Source organism: Haliotis cracherodii, unplaced genomic scaffold (genome assembly GCF_022045235.1).
Source record: "Haliotis cracherodii isolate W230 unplaced genomic scaffold, xgHalCrac1.p SCAF_15, whole genome shotgun sequence".
In the NCBI taxonomy this organism is placed as follows: Eukaryota; Metazoa; Mollusca; class Gastropoda; order Lepetellida; family Haliotidae; genus Haliotis; species Haliotis cracherodii.
This window is the reverse complement of record NW_027266270.1, coordinates 30139570-30148195: the sequence shown is the minus strand read 5'-3', so window position 1 is coordinate 30148195 and position 8626 is coordinate 30139570.

The following is an 8626-nucleotide window of genomic DNA, read 5'->3' as shown; positions in this document are numbered from 1 at the left end:
GTAACAACAAGTACCATATTTTAATGTCTTTTGGTATGACGCAGGCGGGGATTGAACAACTGACCTTCCGCTCTCCGGGCAGATGCTCTTGATGATTTTGTTGGGTCTTAAGATTTGTTTGTTGTTTAAGGCCTGCAGTATTCCAGCTATATGACGGCGGTCTGTAAATAACCGAGTCTTTACCAGACAATCCAGTGATTGACATCATGAGCATCAGTCCACGTAATTGGGATACGATGACATGCATCAACCAAGTCAGTGAGTCTGACCACCCGATACAGCTGCCTCTTACCACAAGCATATGGTCGTAAGAGGTGGTCAGACTGCCTGACTTGGTTGTAATATTCCAGCTATTTGACAGCGGCCTCTAACCACTTGAGCCTTGATCAGACAAACCTGTGATTGATGTTATGAACAAAGGAGTATGATGACCAACTATGTCACAACCTACCAATCCATTAAGTAGCCTTGTACGAAGGATATAGACTGGTACAACCTATTCTAATCAGCATCCCCACGGAGAACCCTTGAATGGAACAATTGTGCTGAAAACGATATAAAACACGACAATAATTGCATCAGGAGTCCGTTCAGTACGTCACCTCATTGATAAGGAAGATTGAGATACATAACACTCGATACATCTTTTTTAACAATATAAATCCTAAACAACTGCTATTCTGATTTTTTTTAAACTCTGAAAAGTGCAACGTAGATCGTGTTAGGTGAGCAGAGCATTTATGCTGTTTTTATTGACATCAACCCCCTACGACTCCACCTTGATTAAACCGCTGATCGTCTATAACGCTCATCAATAATGTGGTTGGTTTGTTGTTTAACGCCGCACTCAGCAATATTCCAGCTATATGAAGGCGGTCTGTAAATAATCGAGTCTGGACCAGACAATCCAGTGATTGATATCATGAACATCGATCCGCGCAATTTGGATCGATGACATGCATCAACTAAGTCAGCGAGTCTGACCACCCGATCCCGCTGGTCGCCTCTTACGACAGGCATAGTTGCCTTTTACGACAAGCATGGCTTGCTGAAGACCTATTCCCCTGGGATCTTCATGGGTCTCAATAATGTGGACTCCAAAGGTAGCGTTGTAGTGAGGGTTCGCTGTAGTGACATCACTTCCAAAACGAAGCTTTGAGTGGGAATGTGTCCAGGGTATTCGTCATTATAGAATGGAGATATGGTATACTGGATAATCGAGGAATGACATTAAACAAATAAAATATGTTTCAAACAATTTAGCCAAGCTACTCAAGTTGCACACCTTCATAGGCTCATAATGTAATGATACTATATAACAATTGTTAAATATTTTCACGAAACATTGCAAGTAATGAGTAATAAATTTACGCGAGGAAAGAAAAAAAACACGATTTGCAAAAATAACATATCTACGTTTGTAGATAGATTAGAACTCTTATTTGCTCAACGTCGAAATATCAACTGCAGTCCGTGGTGTTCGCAATTGGAGTTATCTCCCTTGACCTACAGTTGGTTCCGACAACTAACCATTAATCTTCATTGGCGAGGTTGTTCTGCGAGGCCACAAATGACAGCTTGAAAACAAAAGCTACCAGTGATAAAAGGTTTGAAATAAATATGTATTTCTTCAACTCTTTTGTTGTAACAAAACAAACTTTATGTTGTGGGGTTTGTTATAGTGGATGGCGATTAGAAAACCATTGGAACTACGGTATTTGCATTGAGTTGACAGATTCGTCAATGTGAAGGATATATAAAAAAATCACATAAACTTGAAAGGAGATTTGGTATTTGAAAATGCGGGGTACATTGAAAATACTAGAATGGATCCCACCCAATCAGAATTCGACATCTCTGTGTAAGTAAAGATATATCAAAATATGGATACCTCACACGGACAGTAATAATTTATAAAAAATCAACTATGATTTAGAAATATTTACCTACTGTCCTTAAAGCTACAGTTGTAGCTAGTTGAGAATCATTAGTGAAATGTCATGCGATGTGAAAGGGTTCGAATCCCAGCAGTAGGACATATTTAAATAACAGCTAATGAGAAGATAAAATACAGACGACACTACAATTCAAAACTCTTTATTGTATTCTCGATATTTCTACAGTACATATCATTCAAGAACTTAAGACAAGTACCATAATTCATGACGTACAAATGCCACCCAGAGCGGGTTACGAGAGACATATTCCATTAACAGTATACGCTATACAAAGTAATGTAAACTTTCGTGGACACCCAAAACAATGAATATGTCAAATATCACACTGGCCTCTATTGCTGAGGAAGTCATGAATTTGCCATTTGATCCAATCCAATATGTTAACGCAGAGACCATAAAATAGAATGTCACTGGTGTACCCTAAGGTGGGAAAAGAATAAAATCTGAAATGGAGTTGCGTCCCCTAGTATGCATTTCGCCATTACCAAGGTGCATTCGTGACCGCTAGACCCTTTCCGTAACCTGCAAGAAGACTCGTCCCCCTATCGATGAATGTTATGTGCGTAAATACGACATACGAACCAGAATGCGCGTTTGGCTTCAAGTACTCCGGTCAAAGAATCCCTCAGGAATATTTTTTAATGTTACATGTCTTGCATTTAAATATACGCCCAAGATACAGTTAAATTTGTTCAATCACACTGTATAATACTGTAAGTCCCGAATTGCATTTGGAATATATATGATATAAATATACATAAATCATTAGGTGCCATTCCTTCACCTATGCCCGTAAATTTGCGTTTAGACGGAACCCAGTCGCAAAAAAGGCCACGAGAGGGGCACGATTCGCTATTCGGCTTGACCGGGAATAACATGAGTTGGTCACGAATGTACCAAGGTGGTTTGGTTTATCTGCAATAATCAGGTGTTTGCTTGCTATGTGTCCATCTTCTTTTTTTATATCTTACATATACATATTGTGGTATTTGCCGTGTACTTGTCTTAAGATATTCAAGATATTCAACAGCATTAAATGAAACGAGTGCGGTACAATTTCGGTTGATTTGTTGTTACAAATTGACAAAAGGTCACACTGTATATATATAAGAACTACCGCCCTAGACTAACATATAGTCTCTGAAATGAACATATTTTACAGAAAAAAAACATTTGTTAACTTATAGCCCAGAGACTTTCTTCCTGATACTGCAGTAATCTAGACTTGCCAAACATTATAGACTTGCATGAGCTGTATTGGATATATTTGTTTCAGGGTCTGTGTGACAGACTACTACTGCCCACATGACTTAACTTATTACAACTCGAATAAAAAATATCCCCAAATAATTTGTCGTTTGGACTGAGACATTTTCATTTACTTTTTAATAGGTATTCACAATACTTCAATTGGATAAATAACACAATAAATTAAATTGTTTACTATTTGGGTTCAAGACATCTGTGTATATAAACTGTCAACGTATTTGATTCGCGTCGAGCATAGCTATTTAATAGGACAACATATATTGATATACTTAAACATGTAAAGACAGAAGGCGACAAACAGACATTTACTTCGACTGTTTAGGTACTAGGGAAAAACATATTTGAGGTTTGGTGTTTGGTATTGAGGCGTGTGGGGATGAAAATCTAATAATTATTTTGTACGGACAAATCATCACTACAGCCAAATCACCAGGGAACACCGTAAGCCCAGTAATAGGTGCCCCCACTCTACAGCGGTCGGAGTCCAGGTTCAAATCTCTGATTATGATCCTTGGTATTACACACTATTCCTTGTGGGTCTAGGGCCTGCGTCACGTCGGGCTTCCTTTCATAATTAAGCTGACACGCCGTGATAGGCTTCTAACTGAAAAATACGACACATCAGATTTCAGCAATGTTATTGCCATGATTAACTCTATCTTTTGCAGCTGCTTCGATACCTAGTGTCCCTCTGTGTGTCTCTTTGCTATACGCAGTCCATGCTGTCTTCCGCGGCCAAAAAATATATAAATTCTGCAACCATGTTTTGATAATTCTGCACAAGATTTCTGCAAACTTTCAACTTAGTTTTTTTTGTGAATTTCGTAGTTTTGCATCTGTTTGACTTGTGGTAGGCATTTGTACGATAAACTTATTCACGGCTAGAATAGCTTATTGAAGTGACTCAGAAACCGCTAGCAGAAACATACAGACATGCACTGAGGGTAAGCAATAATACAAAAGTCATTTTCACTCCAAAACGAAATGAATATCCGTTTGCAAGTTTAAAATCTGTTTTGGACTCGCATGTTAAAATTTTGCAGTGTATTCAACGAATTCTTCGGCCGAAAATGCAAAATTCTGCACAAGTTCTGCACAAAATGTGATTTTTCTGCAAGATAGATACATTCTGCACCGAGCGCATGGGTATTTCTGCAAAATATTCCGCGACTGTGGAATACCGCGGAGACTGAGTTACTATAGTGTTGACTCATGTTGACTACGTATCGTCGTACTCCGACAACGTTGGACGTTGATGATGAGTACAACCTCTGGTTTGTCAAGCTCCTGATTCCATTATTTACAGGCCGCCATGAAATTATATATACTCGGCACCAAAAGAAACTGCGCATATGATAAATATAATCATTTCAAAACAGGTCGAGCTTGAGTATTGCTAGTCCGGCGTAAATCAAGAAAAAACACAACAAACATATAATCATGTGTTTCATTTCAAGCAATTCCCTAACATATAACAACTGTAGAAAAGAAAATCGACTTTGTTGTAAAAACGCGAACGCTATAATAAACTGTCCTTGTTTCTTCCTTCAGTCAAACTTTAAACCGCCTTTAAACACATACCTTTCGTTTTCTGGTTCCCCCTCTAAACTTTAAATACACAGCTGACAACCCAAAATACCCTCGCATTCCCCATATGTGCGATACTTCTCTAAATTATGAATATTTTATCATATCTAAGGATAATACATAATTGATATGAAATACATTGAATAATTAATGTCAGTGTATTGTCAAAAGATAAAGGGAAATAATACACTGTGTCAAAAAGTGCACATAAACGTTTGTATCCCCAGTTTCTTCTCTGACCCTTACCCCTAGACCCTGTCATCTTTCCGTCCCACCCTCCCCAACTGTTATTTCCGCTGTATCCGACAACTGTCGATTCGTCATAATGTCTTCAAAGTCTTTAAGATAATCGGCATTTCTTCACTGTCCGTCTGTGTAATTTTCACTCATAAAACAATACAATCCCGTGCGCAACCTAGCGCTCCAGCTGCCTACCTCTATACCCCACCCCCCTCATCACCCATCGCCCACAGGTAACACCTGCTCTGTGCAACACACGCGCACCCTGCACGCGCCAATGCTCATTGTTCCACTTGAAATTATGACCGCCATTCCTTTGTCCTCCCCAACAGCTCTAGCCCCTGTGGTATCGATCGATATTTGCAAATAAAGGAAATCGTGAAATTTGGGTTAGCGTTGTGACCTTTTTAGAGGTCGTGCTCTGCTTTATTAGTTTTTGGGTTGTTTGTCAAGGAATCGAATATTCAGGTTTAGTGAAAGAATGTGCTTCTGGGGAAATGCAAAACCGCAAGTTGTGGGGCGTGCATAATCTAGACTTACATCAGCCTCTCATATTTCACTGGCAGTGTGTAAAGTGCAAAATGAATTTTAAACTGGTTGAATATGGGAGGTTTCAAACTCTGCAGTTTACCAGTTCTAGTTAGTTTTATTCATGTGTACGACAGTGTAAATTAAATTTAAAAGGAAAATTTAGAACCCTTTAGTTCAACGTCTCATAGCTGCTATATCAACGTATCCGTACGCAAATATCATTTTTCAGATTATCTATAGTTTATTAATGTTCATCACGTCCAACTTTAATTTATCAATTGCACCGGTAGCGAAAATTGCGACTTCCATTGTTGAAAACGCGTCCTTATGAACACACGACTCCTCCAAAACCTCCTCTACGCCAAATGCACATTTTATTAGAAATCTGAGCTAAGTGAAATGCATAGTTATTTTCTCGGTTTTTATATCACAAAACCTAGATTACATGACCTGATTAAATGCAAACTTGAGTTCGAATGTACTGTGTGGTAAGTTGTATTTCGTAAAATCATAAACAATGTAATTAAGAAAAAAAACTTCTTGTAAATCACAACATTGACAAAGCCAGCAGTTCAATAGAGTCTCTATCTTGCTGATATAAAAGTAAATATCCGACAAACAAACAAACAAAGAAACATACGACACTGTTTCTCACCTGGATATTTAGTAAACAACTTAAAATTATCAACAAAGACAGACACTTCGAGATTTTGTATGGAGATTAGATATTTTACCAACTACACTTGCAAAACGAAATATTTCTTTAATTAAGACTGAGCGTGAATATTTTTTTATGAAACACACTTTGCAAAAATGGAATGTATTTCAAGACCCTGAAGCATAATGAATTTCTTTTTTAAAGATTTTTGGGATAAAACCACCCCACTCCCCCACTTTGAAATGGTCGGTCCCTTAAAAAAAGTTCCAAATGATTTGAGTGAGTGAGTGAGTGAGTGAGTTGGGTTTAACACCGCTTTTCACAGTATTCCAGTATGTTGGGAATAGGAAATAATCTTACCGGTTAGTGTATATAAACACTGAAATATACTGTTGGCAGTTAAGGAAGAAAATTGTTAACATTCTAAATGACTGGAGGGAGTGAGTTGGGTTTAATTCCAGTTACATCACGGCGTGTCAGCTAATGTGGGAGGAAAGCCTGAAGTGATGCGTGTCTCGGACGTTTACCACTTCGGTGAAACCCACGAGCACGGGTATGGTGCTGACAAACCTAGAAACATTATCGGGGCGAACCGGGATTCGAACCCACAATCATAGGTTTCTGGCGTGCTCAAGGGACGCAACGCTGCACAGCGAATCCCGGCGCCTTTGACGATAATATTTGGCAAGTCTAGATTACTGCAGCATCTGAAAATGAAGTCTCTGGTCTTCTTTTCATTATATTTCATAAGTATTATTTAACAACTGTTTTCATCTGTAAAATATGTTCATATTTCAGAGACTAGATGTTAGTCTGTCCGGATATACGATAAGTGACATAACCTTCAACGCAACGTTAAACCCCATTTCACCTCGATCAGAGACAACAGACCTCCGTGGTCTAGTGGTAGAGCGGCCGCCCGGAGAGCGGAAGGTCCGGGGTTCGACCTCCGGCCGCGTCATACCAAAAGACGTTAAAAGATGGTACTTGTTGTTACCCTGTCTGGCGCTCGGCATTAAGGGGCTAAAAAAGTCAGTTTTACTGTGTCTGAGTTGGGTATTCATGTTAAAACTGCGGCATGGTATCTCAGTGAGCTAGTACTATAAATCGGCATCAGTCCGGACTAGTACAAGCAGCCACACAAACACACACACGTAAATGTACGTCGCTTTATAAGTGCAATAATCTTGGACGCAACGTTAAACCCTATTTCACCTCACTTCAGAGACAATATATGTAGATTACATTGTTGAACGTTGTGTAGTCATCGGATTCATTCAGCGGGAGATATCTCAGTTCGCACACCAAAAGAATCAAATTCCTGCAACAATTACTCCACATCCGAAGACATTATTAGACCTCAATTCGTCCACGGTCGCCTCCCACGTCGACGTGTGGAAAGTAGAAGAAACCGGAAGTCCGCCATCTTGGATGCCATATTGGAAATTGAGCGTGACACCCGCGACGTGAATGAATGTGGAACAAGAAGATGGCTGTCAGATACAGCATGTTTGAGATCACATGTAATTTAGGTCTGCTAGTTTGCCTGTGAAGGTGACGGGAAACAGGCTGAAGCTGCAGATGAGGCTTCGACTTATCACATATACTTGGGGTCTGATTAACCACAGTTTAGTGTAAAATATGTTAACTCGCGCACTCAGTAATATGACGGTGGCCTGGAAGTTATTGAGACAAGACGAACCAGTCATAGAGATCCTGAGCAAAATTAAATATGTTAAAAACGACATTTATTTCACATAACGAAAGATACGACTTTTTCGGAAGAGATACAAATCATTAACAGACTGGTCATTTATTATTGAGACTGAGTGCGGTGAGAGATTGGTCTTAGGAATGCATTTCATATCTGCCCCCCCCCCCCCCCCCCCCAACCCTCCAACCGCCGCCCCCAATCCCGTTCCCCATCCCCCAATTCATGTAACATTTTCCCGTGACATCCCCGAACCCTTCCCTATAATAAATAACCAGTGACAATAGGCAACCTGATTAAAGTATTTAAATATATCACATTGTAGTACAGTAAACTACGGTTATAACGAACTGACGGATATAACGAACTTACTTTTTGGGTCCCGACTATTTGCTTTAGTTATGCTGTATATATGCTTATATCGAACTACGGTTATAACGAACTGAAATTAGTAGTCCCTTTGAGTTCGTTATAACCGTACTATACTGTATATAAAATATTACATTGCGGCATTTAAACATAGAAGAAGAGGAAGAAGAAGAAGAAGAAGAGGAAGAAGAATATTTATTGTACATATACACCCATAGGGGGCAGGGTACAAAACATGAACATGGCTAATTAAAAACATTGACATACACAATAGAATACAAATATTGCTATGAATATATTGCT